The 15,849-nt window shown below is 42.5% G+C and overlaps 1 protein-coding gene and 1 long non-coding RNA gene across 6 annotated transcripts in view; one reads left to right on the plus strand and one right to left on the minus strand.

Annotated features, from left to right (window-relative positions):
* LOC111096632 overlaps positions 1-15,449 on the plus strand; it is a 38,234-nt gene extending 22,785 nt beyond the window's left edge. Inside the window, exons 2-3 of the long non-coding RNA XR_005361967.1 lie at positions 10,898-11,027; positions 12,489-15,449. This is a non-coding gene — a long non-coding RNA (uncharacterized LOC111096632). The remainder of the gene's footprint in view (positions 1-10,897; positions 11,028-12,488) is intronic.
* The window catches only part of LOC111096631, a 48,932-nt gene that overhangs the window by 32,451 nt on the left and 632 nt on the right, over positions 1-15,849 (minus strand). For 3 of the 5 annotated variants that reach the window (XR_005361963.1, XR_005361964.1, XR_005361962.1), the window contains exon 2: positions 6,469-6,627. The exons of the other annotated variants lie outside the window; for them this stretch is intronic. The gene's annotated coding sequence lies outside the window, so the exon portion shown is untranslated. The remainder of the gene's footprint in view (positions 1-6,468; positions 6,628-15,849) is intronic. 5 annotated transcript variants of the gene reach the window in all.

The raw sequence follows: 15,849 nt of genomic DNA on the forward strand, positions 1-15,849 counted from the left end.
CTAAAACAGAAGAACCAGGGGGAAAAAAATAGGGCACCATGTTCTTTTCTGCAACCACCTCCTCTACTCCTCCTGCCAGCCCCCTAATGCCATAAAAATGACCCATTTTTTTCTCCAAAGTAGGATGCAGCAGACAAAAGAAAATTTTCAGGGGAGTGAAGATTAAAAGGAACTCCTTTAAAACTCACAGAAACATTCAAATGGTAGAGAAGGAAGTACACGGATGTTGAGCTGATTCCCAAGGAAAGTGTTTATAGTTTATGTCCAGCCAAGTCAATTACTTGCTAAAACCAAAACAAACTAAAAAAAAAAAAAATCAACTCTTTATATTCCTCCAAAAAATCCAGAGTCTCCAAAGCATAACTCACAATGTCTAGGGAATAATCAAAAATTGACATATGAAAGACAAGGAAATGTAGCCAATTCTCAATAGAAAACTACCACAAATGACTCAGAAGCTGGAATCAGGAAACGAGACTTTGAAGCAGCAATATATCTATGTTCCGTGATATAAGGAAAACCAGGTTTGCAATGAATAGAAATGTAGGGAATCTCAGGAAAAAAAGAGAAATCCTAAAACATAACTAAATGGCAATTCCAGAACAAAAAATTGCAACCTATGAAATAAACTAAAGATTACAATATCTGAAATTTAAAAATTATGGAATGGGTTTAACAGCAGAGTGGAAATGACTGAAGAAAAATTCAGTGATCAACAGAAATTAATTTAAGAACAGAGAGGAAAAAGAAAAATTTGTTTAAAAATCAAAAAAGACTCTCAGAGACCAGCGAAACTCGGGGAACATGTGTCTAACACAACTATAATTGGAGTCACAGAAGAGCATGGAGCAGAAAAAAATATTTGAAGAAATAATGGCTGAACCCTGCTCAAATATGGTGAAAGACAAATTTATAGATTCAAGAAGCTCAGTGAACCAGAGGCAGGATAAATATGAAGAAAACTATGCCTAGGCACATCAAACTATTGAAAACTAAAGAGAAAGGCACCTGGGTGGCTCAGTCAGGTGTCTGCCTTCAGCTTAGGTCATGATCCCAAGGGTCCTGGGATCGAGCCCTGCATCAGGCTCCCTGCTCAGCAGAGAGTCTACTTCTCCCTCTCTCTCTCTGCCATTCCCTCCATTTGTGTGCTCTGGCTCTTTCTATCTCTCCTTCAAATAAATAAGATCTTTTAAAAAAAGAAAAGCAAAGAGAAAGAGAAAGCAGTCAGAGAAAAACAACATGTTAATACAGGGGAACAGTGACATGATTGACTGCTAACTTCTCATCAGAAGCCATGGAAACATCTTTAAAGTGATGAAACGAAAAAGAAAAGTGTCAATTCTCATGCTAGTAAAATATCCTTTAATAATGAAGGCAAAGACAATTTCAGATAAGATAAAATTAAGAAAACTCATTGACAGCAGAGCTCCACTCCAAGAAATGATAAAATTCTTCATGCTAAAGAAAACAATATCAGATTGACATTCAGATCTTCAAGAAGAAATGAAGAGTTTTGGAAATATAATAATAAATATCTTGAGATAATAAATACCTTGACAAATAGAAAAGTCTATTTTTTTCTCTTAATTTCTTTAAGATATGTATGACTTTGAGGCAAAGAAATATTTTCTTGTGGGTTTTATAATTAATACACATGACAATATAATATAAAGCACAAGATGGCACACTTTTCCTGTAAAGGGCAAGAGAGTAAATGTTGTGGATTTGGGGGCCATAGAACTTTTGTCACAAATACTCAGCTCTGCAATGGAGTGTGAAGCAGCCACAGACAAATGCAAGTGAAGGAGCCTGGCTATGCTCCAAAGTCTATGTACAGAGATGCCTGGGTGGCTCAGCGGTTGAGCCTTCAGCTCAGGGTGTGATCCTGGGGTCCAGGATCAAGTCCTACATCGGGCTCCTTGTGGGAGGGCCTGCTTCTCCCTCCGCCTATGTCTCTGCCTCTCTCATGAATAAATAAATGAAATCTTTAAAATAAAATAAAACTCCATGTACATAAGTATCTCATAAGGCTGTATTTGGCTCACTAATCACAGGTTTGTTAACCCTTAGTATAAAAGAAAATGGCAGTAGGATGGCAAAAAGTCTTATACAGGGGCAAAGTTTCTCCCATTAAATTAAGTGTTGCAATATTCTAAGTGAACTGTAAAAAGTCAGTGTCTCTCAAAGGTGGCAATTTTGACCTTTTTTGGTCAGATCATTCTTCGTTCTGTGTATGTTGTGGCAGGGGATGTCTCAAGCATTGTAGGATATTGGGTAGCATCCCTGGCTTCAACCCACTAACTGCCAGTAGCACCACTCTTCCCAGTTGTGACAACCAAAAATATCTCCTAACACTGCCAACTGTCCCCCAGGGAGCAAGTACCTCCCCATTAAGACCAATGTCCTAAAGCAACCACTAAAACTTAACATTTTTAAAGATTTTATATATTATTCATGAGAGACGCAGAGAGAGGCAGAGACATAGGCAGAGGGAGAGGCAGGCTCCCTGATGCGGGACTCGATCCCAGCACCCCAGGATCACAACCTGAGCCAAAGGCAGATGCTTAACCACTAAGCCACCCAGGTGCCCCACAATGACTAAAAATTACAAAAAGATAGAGATAAAAATCCAACAGGTAAATTAAAATAGAAGTCTGGGGGCACCTGGGTGGCTTAGTCAGTTAAGCATCCAACTCTTGATCTTGGCTCAGGTCATGATCTCAGGGTTGTGAGTTCGAGTCCTGGAGAGGGCCCCATGCTCAGTGCAAGCCTGCTTGAGATTCTTTCTCTCCCTCTCCCTTTGCCCTTCCCCGTAGTGCTACATAAATAAATAAATAAATAAATAAATAAATAAATAAATAAATAAATCCTTAAAAAAAATTAAATAGAAGTCTAGAAAACATTTAAATAGAAGGCAGGAAAAAAAAGAAGGCAGGAAAGTTTCCTCCTTTGTGTCTCTCTCTCTTTCAAAGGAAAAAAACAAGGGAGGAAAAACAGAAAATAAATAATAAGATGATAAATATAAATCCAACCATCTCAATACTGCATTGTATGTTAATGGAGGCTACACACTCCAATTAAAAGGCATATATTGTGAAAACGAATAAAAAGCAAGACCCAACTCTATGTTTTATCAAGAAACACACCTCAAATATGAGGGCATAAATAACTTGAACATAAATTAACAGGAAAAGATATACTATGCAAACAGTAAGCAAGAGAAAACTATAGAGTATATTAAAGATATACAAATAAAATCAAATTCAAAGTTGAAGGGCATTAATAAGATAAAAAGTGATATTTTGTAATGTAAAAATTAAAAGGAAGATGAAAGACCTGTCCCCCTAGAACTATAAAATATTGATGAAAGAAACTAAAGATGACACAAATGGAAAGATATTCCATACTCATGATTGAAAGAACCAACACTGTTAAAATGTCCATACCACCCAAAGCAATCTACAGATTTAATGCAATTTCTATCAAAATATCAACATCTTTCACAGAATGAGAACAAATAATCCTAAAATTTGTACAGAGCCACAAAGACCCCAAATAGCCAAAGCAATCTTGAGAAAGAACAAAGCTGGAGATATCCTAATCCCAGATTTCCAGATGTACTGCAAAGCTCTAGTAATCAAGACAGTATGGTACTGGCACAAAAAGGACACATAAGTCAATAGAATAGGATAGACAGCCAGAATATATGTGATTAATCTACAACAAGATAAGCAAGAATATACAATGGGGAAAAGACGGTCTCTTCAATAAATAGCGTTGGGAAAACTGGACAAAAGAAAAGAATAAAATTGGACCACTTTCTTACACCATATGCAAAAATAAAATGTATTAAAGACCTAAATTTGAGACCTGAAACCATAAAACTTCTAGAAGAAAACACAGGCAGCAATTTCCTTGACGTTAGCCATAGAAACATTTTTCTAGACATGTCTCCTCAGACAAGGGAAACAAAAGCAAAACTAAACTACTGGGACTACGCCAAAATAAAAAGTATTTGCACAGTGAAGGGAACCATCAACAAATGACAAGGCAATCTACTGAATGGGAGGAGACACTTGCAAATGATGTATCCTATAAGGGGCTAATATCCAAAATATATAAAGAACTTATACAACTCAGGGTGCCTGGCAGGCTCAGTGGTTGAGTGTCTGCCTTTGGCTCAGGACATGATCCTGGGGTCGATAGGATCGAGTCTCCAATTGGGCTCCCCGCATGGAGCCTCCTTCTCCCTCTGCCCATGTCTCTACCTCTCTCTATGTGTCTCATGAATAAATTTTTAAAAAATAACTTATACAACTCAATACCAAAAAAAACAACTCAGTTAAACAATAGGAAAAAATGGACAGAGGACCTGAATAGACATTTTTTCCAAAGAAGACATATAAATGACCAAAAGACACATGAAAAGACGCCCAGCATCACTCAGCATCAGGGAAATGCAAATCAAAACCACAAGATGTTAACTCACCCTGTCAGAATGGCTAAATTTAAAAAGACAAGAAATAACTAGTGTTGACAAGGATGTGGGAAAAAAGGAACACTTGTGCACTGTTGATGGGAATGCAAATTGGAGCTGCCACTATGGAAAACAATATGGAGAGCCCTTAAAAAATAAAAAATAGAATTACTATATGATCCAGTGATTCCACTACTGGGTATTTACCCAAAGAAAACAACACTAATTTGAAAAGATATATGCGCTCCTATGTTTATTGCACATTGTTTACAATAGTCAAGACGTGGAAGCAACCCAACTGTCCATCAGTAGATGAATGGATAATGAAGGTGTGGTATATGTGCATAATGGAATATTACTCAGCCATGAAAAGAATGAGAGATCTTGCTATTAGCAACAGCATGGATGGGCCTACAGGATATGATGCTAAGTGAAAAAGCCAGTCAGAGAAAGACAAATACCATATGATTTCACTCATATGTGGAATTTAAGAAATGAAACACACGAACAAAGAAAAAAAGAGACAAACCAAAATACAGACTCTTCACAATAGAGAACAAAGTGGTGGTTACCAGAGGAGGGAAGGAGAGGGGATGAAGAGAGCACCTATCTTGATGAGCACTGAGTATTATATAGAATTGTTGAATCGCTAAAATGGTACACCTGAAACTAATATAACACTGTATATGAACTATACTGGATTTAAAATGAAAAAAGTAAACTGTGTCAGTGAGCACAGGCTTGTGGCATGGCCAGTGAGGGGGAGAGCAGCAGGGGCAGGAGACGGGGTCAGAGTGACAGGCAGTGCCTTTAGGCCAAGGTACAGATGACAGATGTGGATTCTCTTAAGTGGATGAGAAGTCATTGGAAGGTGTCAAGCATGGAAGGAGGTGCTCTGGGAAAGGGTACAGAGGAGAGAGTCCGGGAAGAAGTCTGCAGCTGCCTCTCTGCCCTGTCCAGGATCACTGCTTCCCATCAGGGCTGTGGGGACAGAACTGTGACAGAGTGGCAGCAGCATTAACAATCCCTGGGGCACCTGGGTGGCTCAGGTGGTTAAGCATCTGCCTTCAGCTCAGGTCATGGTCCGGGGTCCTGGGATTGAGCCCCACGTCGGGCTCCCTGCTCAGCAGGTAATGTGCTTCTCCCTCTCCCTCTGCCTCTCCTCCCTGCTTGTGCGCTCTCTCTCTCTCTCTCTCTCTCTTTCTTAAAAAAAAAAAAAAGAATCCCTTCCCCTTGCCTCATTCAGTCTTCTCGCCCTTTAGCTCTCAGCTCAGGGAAGCTTCTTTGACACCTTCTGTATTGTTTTATCCATGATACTCCATAGCTCTCCTTCATAACCATTTTACACTTTAAAATTATATATATATATATATATATATATATATATATATATATTTGTGCAATTCTTTGATCCATGTCTCTTCCTTTGAAGTATAAACTTGAGAGCAAGGACCATGCCTCGTGCTCACCACCAGGGGCAGATGAAGGTTTTGTGGGGGTGGAAGATTTGATCATTTGGTGGGGAGAGCCTCTTTAAGAAAATAAAGATATGGGGATCTCTGGATGGCTCAGCGGTTTGGTGCCTGCCTTCGGCCCAGGGCATGGTCCTAGAGTCCCGGGGTCAAGTCCCACGTCGGACTCAAGTCCCACGTCGGACTCCCTGCAGGGAGCCTGCTTCTGCCTGTGTCTCTGCCTCTCTCTCTCTCTCTCTCTCTCTCTCTGTGTGTGTGTGTCTCATGCATAAATAAATAAAATCTTTAAAAAAAAGAAAATAAAGATATAATTATAAATAAAAGATTAACTACAAATAAATGTTCATTTAGAGTGAGCATGGGATTTGCCGCAAACTCCTAGAGCTTAGGAGCTGGAAGTCCCTTCTGAGAAGCTCACTTGGACATTTAGTAGACATATAGAGAAATGCTTCCTGGTGGTAACGAGGCTTCCTCCGCCTACTTACAACATTCCACAATTCCACAATTCCCAGCACTCACGCGGGCTGGACAGGTGAGGGGCCTGAAGCTTCATCGTCATTAGATGCTCAGTACTTCCATCTCTGTCCATCACCATAGTCCCAGCACCGCGCTGTTGTACAGGAGATGCTCAATGATTCACAGCTGCTGTAATGGTAACGATTATCTTCTTGCCCACATCTGAGTGTCGACCAGGATATGCAAAGACAAGAGAGGAGAAGAAGACGTCTCATCTCAACTCATACAACCAGTAAATGAGTGAGGTACACAATCACAAGTGTGATGACATTTTAGGACAAGATTAATATGTCACCAGGAAGGACAGGAAGTTGAGTAACTTTTCTTCCAGATGGCAAAGCAAAGTTGGGAAGAGAAGACCACGAAGGTCAGTTAGGAGAATTCAGGCACACAATGTGGCTGATGGGGCATTTTATGTTTTTATGAAAGTACAGTAGCAGCTAACACAAACTTCCATTTTGTTTTTTATTTCTTAAAAGATTTTATTTATTAGAGACAGCATACGCAGAGGGGAGGGAGAGGCAGAGGGAGAAGAAGATTGCCAATGAGCAGGGATCTCGATGCAGGGCTTGATCCCAGACCCTGAGATCATGACCTGAGCCAAAGGCAGATGCTTCACCAACTGAGCCACCCAGGAACCCCTTATTTTTTATTTTTTTAGCAGTTTTTTTAAGTAGGCTCCATACCCAGCATGGAGCCCAACTCAAGGCTTGAACTCATGACCCTGAGATCAAGACCTGAGCTGAGATTAAGGGTCAGACACTTAACTGACTGAGCCACTCAGGCACTCCCAAATTTCCATTTTAGACCAGAAGTTATAGCGCCTAGCTGCGGATGAGACAGGGCGGACCACCACACTAAAAAGCTTGGCACTCAGAGAGATGTGATGGCTATGTGCCCAGACATAGCCCATCTAGAAAGCCAAACTGTCTAACAGAGCTTCCTCTCCAGAGGCTGGGCAGGAGGGTGGAAACCAGGGCTGAAGGGGTGTGGTTGAACCACAGGCAATAGCATGGAGCAAGTAGTTTTCATAAAGCACGAGGGTGGAGCCTCAAGAAATCTGTCAGGGTGTTTGCTGATAGCAAGGCCATCATAAAATAAGAATGCAACATCTGGATTCTGATATGGTCACCTGAGAACATAAAAAGACTTAATATGTCATTTGGGGAATTCATGCAACAAGCACTGAAAGCCTTCCGTGGGCTAGGCAAATACTTGCTTTCTTCTTTACATATGTTTCTTCTTTCTTCTTTACATATGTTTCTCTCCATTTTTGTACCTAAAAAGCTTAAGTCAAGTTTATCTGGACACTTGCAAATAATGATACATCTTAACATAGGTATTGTGCCCCCCAGACGTGCTCAGACCTCAGCCTACCCTACTATTTTTAAAAACAACTATTAGGTGAGCCTCGCTGTCCCAGGCACTGTGCTAGACTCTCACATTCTCCCATTTGATCCTTACACCTATGCTTCCTAGTGGTGGTCATCATCTGCTCTGGTCTGCACAGCCCCATCTGATCTGTTTAGCAGATAACAGTAATTCTTTTTTCTTGGGAAAACTGTTCCTTTCTTACTCCAGACATGTTCTGGTGGAGGCTGCCAATTCCTATGCTCACTCCGCTACCAAGAGGAATGGATACATTGCTTGGGATGAGCCAGTGGTGATACACCATCTCTTTGTTCATAGTGAGTGTTCTGGGAATGAACACAGAACCCAAGCCTGGCCAGAGTTTTTGCCCCAGTGTTTTTCAAATTAGGGTCAGGAGAGAAGTTCTGTCTTTAACCTCTGACCTCAAAGATGAAAGCATAGGACTACAGCTCTAGACTTTTGGAAACAGCAGGCTGAGAGAATAAAGCAAATGTGGAATCTAGAAGTACAGAGACAGATGGAGCCAAGCTGTCTCTGAGGCCACATATGACTTGGCCCTCCCCTTGATTTGGTTCCTCAAAGCATTTGATTCCCCCTTCCTGCTGTAGCTAGTTTAGTTTTAGGATTTCGCTGAATGTAACCAAGAGTCTTCTGAAGGTGTTCTCTATTTGGACAAATCCCAGAATCTCAGGCAGCCCCTGCAGCAGACCTAGAGTCTCAGATCCTGTTCCTCTGCGTTTTGACATGCTTTTGAAATTCTCTTCCTTCCTTTATAGTTGCTACCCCAGAACAGTAGAGCTAGAGCTCACAGCTCTGGCTTCAGCTCATAGCACTACTAAGATAGGCTGGATCTTCAAAGACTTCATTAAAATTCTGAGGTAACAGCAAGCAAATAAATAATATGAAGTAAGAAATGTACAAAATAGATATGATTACAGAGCAGAAGAATTCAGCTAGCCCATGCTTCAGGGCCTGTTGACCTATTCTACTGCATGCGCTACACTGAGATTGCTTCATTCTAACCCTAAAGATGTGGCAAAAGGTTTTAGCAATCCAGCTTGGGATCCCTGCTTCCTAGCTGAGTCTGACTACACATAGAGAGCATTGTTTAAAACATTAGCTAATGTAAAAAGCCGAATTGATTTATAGATGCAATGCAATCCCAATCAAAATCCCAGTAGGCTTTTTTTTAAATTTTAGACTTCATAAGCTGATTCTAAAATTCACATAGAAATGTAAAGAACTAAAGAAATAGCCAAAACAAGTTTGAAAAAGAGAAACAAAATCGGAAGGTTTCTGCTCATTAAAGAACCACTACAGCAATTCCTCAAAAAGTGAAACATATGTAAACAAATGTAAAAGTTAAAACTATAAAACTTCTAGAAGAAAACATATAAGAAAATTTTTGTGACCCTGGGGTAAGCAAGGATTTCGTAAGCACAAAAGTACAACCTTAAAAGAAAAAAAAATAAATTAGACTTCATGAAAATGAAAAACTTCTATTCAGCAAGAGACACCGTTACAAAAATGAATAGGCGAGCTATTGGCTGATAGAAAATGTTTGCGAAGTGTATATCTGACAAGGATTGGCATCTAGCAGATACACACATATATATATAGATGCAGAACTCTTGCAACTCAGTAATAAATCAACCCAATCTTTAAAAAGGTACACAAAGGAATGCCTGGGTGGCTCAGTTGATTGAGCATCTGACTCTTGATTTTAGGTCAGGTCATGATCTCAACATTATGGGACTGAGCCCCGCATTGGGCTCCATGCTTACTGTGGAGTCTACTTGAATTCTCTCTCTCCCTCTCCCTTTACCTCCTGCCCCGCCCACCACTCGTACTCTAAATAAATAAATAAAATATTTTAAAAATAAAAATAGAAAGGTACACAAAATTTCAATACTTCATAGACACAAGAAGATTTAAGAAGAGCCATGAAAAGATATCCAACCATTAGTTACCAGGGAAATGCAAATTAACCCAAAATGAGATGCCACTAACCACCTACCAGAACAGCTAACACTAAAAAAAAAAATGGATACCACCAAATACTGGCAAGGGTGTGGCGCAAGCTGGACTCCCAGTATGTTGTAGGTAGAAATATAAAATGGCTCAACTGCTTTGAGAAAAAGTCTGGCAACCCCCAGTACTAAATACTGTAATCCTCCTGCGTCTATGAGGGGGTTGTTTCAAGACCCCCAGTGGATGCCTGAAACCACGGGTGGTATTGAACCCTACATATATTATGTTAGGTTTTTCCCATGCATGCACACCTATGATAAAATTTAATCAGAAATTAGGCACAGTGAGAGATTAACAATAACCAACATTAACATAAAATAATTATAATAACACACTGTAATAAAAGTTATATAAATGTAGTCCATTATAGTACTGTCCTCATCATCCTTCTCGTGATGCTGTGAGATGACATGAAGTGAGGGGAATGATGTAGGCATTGTGATGCAGCATTAGGCTACTGCTGACCTTTTTTTTTTTTTTAAGATTTTATTTATTTATTTGAGAGAGAGAGAATGGGGAGGGAGAGAGGAAGAAGCAGACTCTCCACTGAGCAGGGAGCCCGATGTAGGGCTTGATCCCAGGACCCTAGGATCAAGACCTGAGCCAAAGGCAGAAGCTTAACCAACTGAGCCACCCAGGCACCCCAATTATCATTTCATTTTTAAAAGAAAAAAAGATTTATTTATCTATTCATGTGAGACACAGACAGAAAGGCAGAGACACAGGCAGAGGGAGAAGGAGGCTCCCCCCACCCCTGATGTGGGAGCCTGATGTGGGACTAGATCCCAGAACCCCGCAGATCTTGACCAGAGCCAAAGGCAGATGCTCCACCACTGAGCCACCCAGGTGCCCCATAATTTCATTTTTTAAAAGGTACTTAGGAAATTGGAAAAGAACTTCAACATAGACATTCTTAACTCTTGGACTGGTGAAACTAATCTGAGGACAGGTGAGACTGCATAAGACAATCACCACAGCACTCAAAGACAAGAACTCCGCACCTCATGTAGCCCCTGTGCTCATTTCACAGACAAGGAAACTGAAGCAAAGTGGAGGCACCTGCCAAGGATTGAAATCCAAGCATCTTTAACTCCAAAGACCAAGTGTTCATCTGCCACACCTCAGCATCTTCCAAGAGTTCCCAAACTAGGAGCTTTGAGGTAGGAGGACGGGGTCCCCATGCTAGCCTCAGGTGACTTCTCTGACTCCCACCTGCTCCTCCCATCGCACTCCACATGCACATGCAATGTGCAGCTTCCAACATGTATGATATCACTGTATTCATCTTCTCTCCAGGCGAATTCTGAGAAGGCTTTTTTTTTTAAAAGATTTATTTATTTACTTATTTATGATAGACAGACAGAGAGAGAGAGGCAGAAACAAAGGAGGAGGGAGAAGCAGGCTCCATGCCAGGAGCCCGACGTGGGACTCGATCCCTGGACTCCAGGATCGCGCCCTGGGCCAAAGGCAGGCGCTAAACCGCTGAGCCACCCAGGGATCCCCCTGAGAAGGCTTTTGTATATAAACAAAGAAGTTTATAAATTCTGTCCCTTCTCAGGACTAGTGCTACACTTTATAGTTATGTGTATTTCCAGGAACCACAGGACACACCCTTAAGCCATGGCACAAAATATTTTAAATTAAAACACCTACTCCAGAAACTTGAAGTTCCCCCAAATAAATCTCACAGGATCACAAAGTTGGCCAAGTCCCCAGAAGCCTTCTTTTTTTTTCCCCCCAGAAGCCTTCTAATGGGTAGCACTGGGCAGCCTCCACGCCAGCACTCAGACATGTGGTCTTCTTGCTTTTGACCTCAGGCCTCATTTGATGACTTGCGGGTTCCCAGAAGGATTTCACTCCTGATATTAGCCAGAGAGCCCAAACAAACAAGGCCTTGCATTTATAGCCTTTTATCTTCATTTCACTTTAAATAGTTTGTCCTTCTGTGTGTCGCGGGTGGGAGGAGGGGGGGCTGTTCCCTCTGAATGGCCATCAAGTGACCTAGGGGCCAGGGAAGCTCTCCGCAAACACAGGGTTCTGTCCTAGGTACCGCACTCACACAGTCCTCTTCTCAATAGTTCGTCACGTTGGAAAGCCTGACTCCAATGGACCCTGCCATTGCCTTGCTGTTGGGGAAGGTCATCAGAAAGACATGACTGCTAATTGACCTGTGAGCTGGACCCCAGCTCTTGGAGGCTCATCACGCCTTCCCCTGTCCTGGGAATGTGGGTTCTGCTTGCCTTCCCCACTCCTACTAGAGACTGCTCCAAGGACAGAGTCTTGAGGGAGTGATGTGGTTTTAAGAACACCTACATGGTTTATGTGACTGAATCCAGTTAAAGGGCCTCTTTATACACTTTTAAGACTTGGCAGGCGAGTGTAGGAATCCATTAGTCTTGGTGCCGCCCAAGACAAGTCTCATATGTAAGTTCCCTTGGCTTATTAAAACTGCCACCTGCCAAGCTGCAGTGGCCTGACTCTTCTGTTTCTCCCTGCCCTCTGAGTACAGAGACCAGTTTCCGATCACACCTGGGAAGTTTCTGGTAGGATTATGAACCCGTACTTGCTGTGTGGCCCTGACCAAGTCTCTTGACTTCTCCGGGCCTCTATCTCCTCTACAGATGAGAACAAGCCAACTGGACCCAGTGTGAGCAGTGTGAAGCAGGCTGGGAAGAGACTGCCTCCACCCAAGAGATTTACAGAAACACAGTCAGGGGTTTTCGCATTTTTCATTCTCATCTCTAAGGCCTCGAGGGGCTCACGTGGCGGGACCCTGGACGAGGGTATTCTCTACTAGTAGTAGTCTCTGCTCTCCACCTTCTTCCGACCTGCCTTTGGTCTCAGAAGCCAACTTCCAGAGACTACAGTCAGGGCACCCTCACCTCCAGCTTTGATTGGGTTTGGCCAATGGAGGACTACAAGAGGAAGAGGTAGGGGTGAGACTCCTGGCACCTCCTCTCCATTTCCCTGTGTTCCTGGCAGTGGCAGCCTTTTGCAGATACAGATCTGGTTGGGCGGCCCCTCCTCCTGGACTCCAGCTCCCAGGGGTTTCCATCACAAAGTTCCTTTTACCTTATCTCTCCAGGGGACGGGCGTTAAAAAGACTTCTTGCCATTGTCAGCCAGTGTCAGCCACTGGAGACCTCACACCTCTTATCAGTTCCCTTGACCCTGCAAACACCTCTGCAGACTGTCCTTCCATGACCAAACCCTCTGAATGGGCTCTTTCCTGTCATACCTATCTGACGCAGACTCTTACTGGTACCTTTCAGAATTGGTGTTCTAACCAACCCTGGCTCGGGACAGGTTCCCCTATAAGACCAAGAGGCAGGTTTCGAAGGGACAAAGCAAAGATCTCTTTGCTGCCAGGCACTTTGTCTTCCAGCTGCACACACCCTCTCTCATCCTGGGTGCAAATGAGTGAGTGGAAAGTCATCTAATGGTCGGCTACCGGGTGACATGTTTGACCAAACACAATCCTGTTGCTCACCATAATTATCTGTATTTGTGTGTAAGCTGCATTCCTCTGGCCATCTGTCTTATTTTTGGTTGACAGACTTCCAGATTCCCACTCCTTTATTCATGCATAATACACAAATGATTCACAAATGGGAAAGTCAGCAGGGCTTCTTCTACCTCAGTCTCCTCGTCTGTATAAACGGGATAATAATACTGTCAACCTCACAGAGCTGGTGTGAGAATTAAATGAGTAACATCTGTAAGTGTTTAGAACAGCAGGTGTAAAGTATTGTCTAGTACTATTATTATACTCTCTCATCTGGTTCCTCTTGGCTCACTTTCCTGAGCTTGTCTGTGGGAAGGGAAGCAGGGGACCTGGGTAGGAATTCCCAAGTCCCCCCACTTTCAATGTTTTCCTCAGCTTTCCCCTCCCTCTCCCCCTCCATACCCCATTGCAGAGTAGATCTCCTTCTTTACCATCTTTTCTATCTCAAGAAGCTTCTGGAAGGGCAACCAGAGCAAGCTGTGGTCCTTATGTGTTCTGCTTTCAGTTCTAGACTGGGGGTTTTCATATGGTGGCCTGGAGAGCCCTAGGGCTCCCAAAAAGCACCCCCCACACACACACACACCAGACCACAGAAAGTGGGTATCACTCTAGGTCACATGCTTTAGCTTGCTTTTATCTGTTTAAGCTTTCTTTCAAGATTTTGTTTGAACAGAGGCTTCCAGGACTTTAAAAAGTTGGAAATCCCTGTTCTGAGATATTGAAGCCCTAGATCTAGCAACTCTCAGTCTTAATTTCTTGGACTCCAGTGCCAAGGAACTTTCTTTACTTCATTCAAATAATTTGTATTCTTTTCTATTTCTGATGCTCTGTAACAGATATGTGAACAAGCACATCTTTGTGTATTTGTCTGAGATGTCTTTCCCAGGTGCTGAGCATGTTCAGCAAATATTGTCTCCTTAATTCGCAGGCCTCTAGGGAAGATAACTACAGCACTGTTTAACAATAGAAACCTTTGAAGGCACTTGATGTTTACTGGCACCCTACTCAGCCACTGGAATACTTCCAACCCAGGAATCAAAAGACTACTAGGACTCTATCCTGATAAAACTGGGCCAAGCCTGCTCCTAATGGCTGCTAGCAATAAGGGAAGTAGGGTAGCAGAAGCTGTATAGGACTGGCAGGGAATACGTGAAAGGAGCAAAAGCCCTAACCTCCAGATCTTTGCCTGGAATGCCTTTATCCCAGATTGCCACAAGGCTCCCTCTCATTTGGCTCAACTATTACCTCATTAGAACTGCCTTAAGACTAGGGGCATGAGAAGCTCCCACCTTGGGCTCTGAGCTCTCTGGTCGTCTTCTAACCATAATCTTTTCCACTGAGCAAGAGCCCATGGGCCAAGGGCCCACTCAATTTCCTGCTCCTCATCCCTTATTAGATCATACTGTGGGTATCCAAGACCCTAGAATTCTCTGTCCCTATAGCACTAGGCCAGCTTCTAGAGATTTCATTGGCCTTTCCATCTTCTAGAGGAGCCAAGAAACAGCTATTTGCAGGAGGTGTGAATGAAGCTCAAATGTGCAGACTCAGACATTGTAGGTGTGGGCAGATGGCCCCTTGAAGTATGGGAAAGAGCTGGAGTGCAAAGAATAGGAAGAAGGCCAGGAACCAGTTACCCCTTAAACCACCCCATTCCGGTGTACATCTTGGGGGAGCCCAGGAATTCTAAATTTAAATTTGGCCTTCCAGATTATGATGAAGGTATACTGTCACAATGAAAGGATAGGAATTTTACATACCAGTTTAACTTAGTTTGTAATTTTTAAGTGTGTAGACATACGTGGGCCTCCATTTGTACTGTTGACCAAAGCTCTGTAAATATTAGGGGTAGACTCATCCCTGACCACACTGTGTAAAATAAAATAGCACTTCTCCGTCACTCTATTAATAGTTACTCTATTGTATAGTTCTTCGTAGCATTTGTCACCATCAAATCTACATTTATTTGTATATCATCTCTCTATCCCTAACCCCACTAGAATGTAAGTCAGTGACTGTAGAGTCTTGGTTTGGTTTCCTGTCTGATCCCCCCCCCCCTTTTTAAAGACTTTATTTGACAGAATGAGAGAGAGAGAGAAAGAGAGAGAGAGAGAGAAAGCAGGTGGAGCTGAAGAGGAAGAAGGGAGAAGCAGGCTCCACCTGGAGCAGGGAGCCCAAAGTGGGGTCCCATCCCAGGACCTGAGATCATGACCTGAGCCAAGGCAGAAGTTTAGCCAACTGAGCCATCCAGGCTGCCCTACTATCTTATTCTTAGTACTACCTAGAGCAGTGCTTGGCACAAAGAAACCGCTCAGTAAATATTCAGTGAATAGAGTCCAGTCTCAGATGGCTTACAGATGAGGTGGGCTAACAGAGAAAACACACAGGAAAAACATCACGTGTGACAATGCTCTAAGGAGCTCTGCCTGTAAAATGACTCCGCCTAGGAGCTACAAAAGGTGACCAGGGAAGATTAACTAT

This window comes from Canis lupus, chromosome 7 (genome assembly GCF_011100685.1).
Source record: "Canis lupus familiaris isolate Mischka breed German Shepherd chromosome 7, alternate assembly UU_Cfam_GSD_1.0, whole genome shotgun sequence".
NCBI classification, from domain to species: domain Eukaryota; kingdom Metazoa; phylum Chordata; class Mammalia; order Carnivora; family Canidae; genus Canis; species Canis lupus.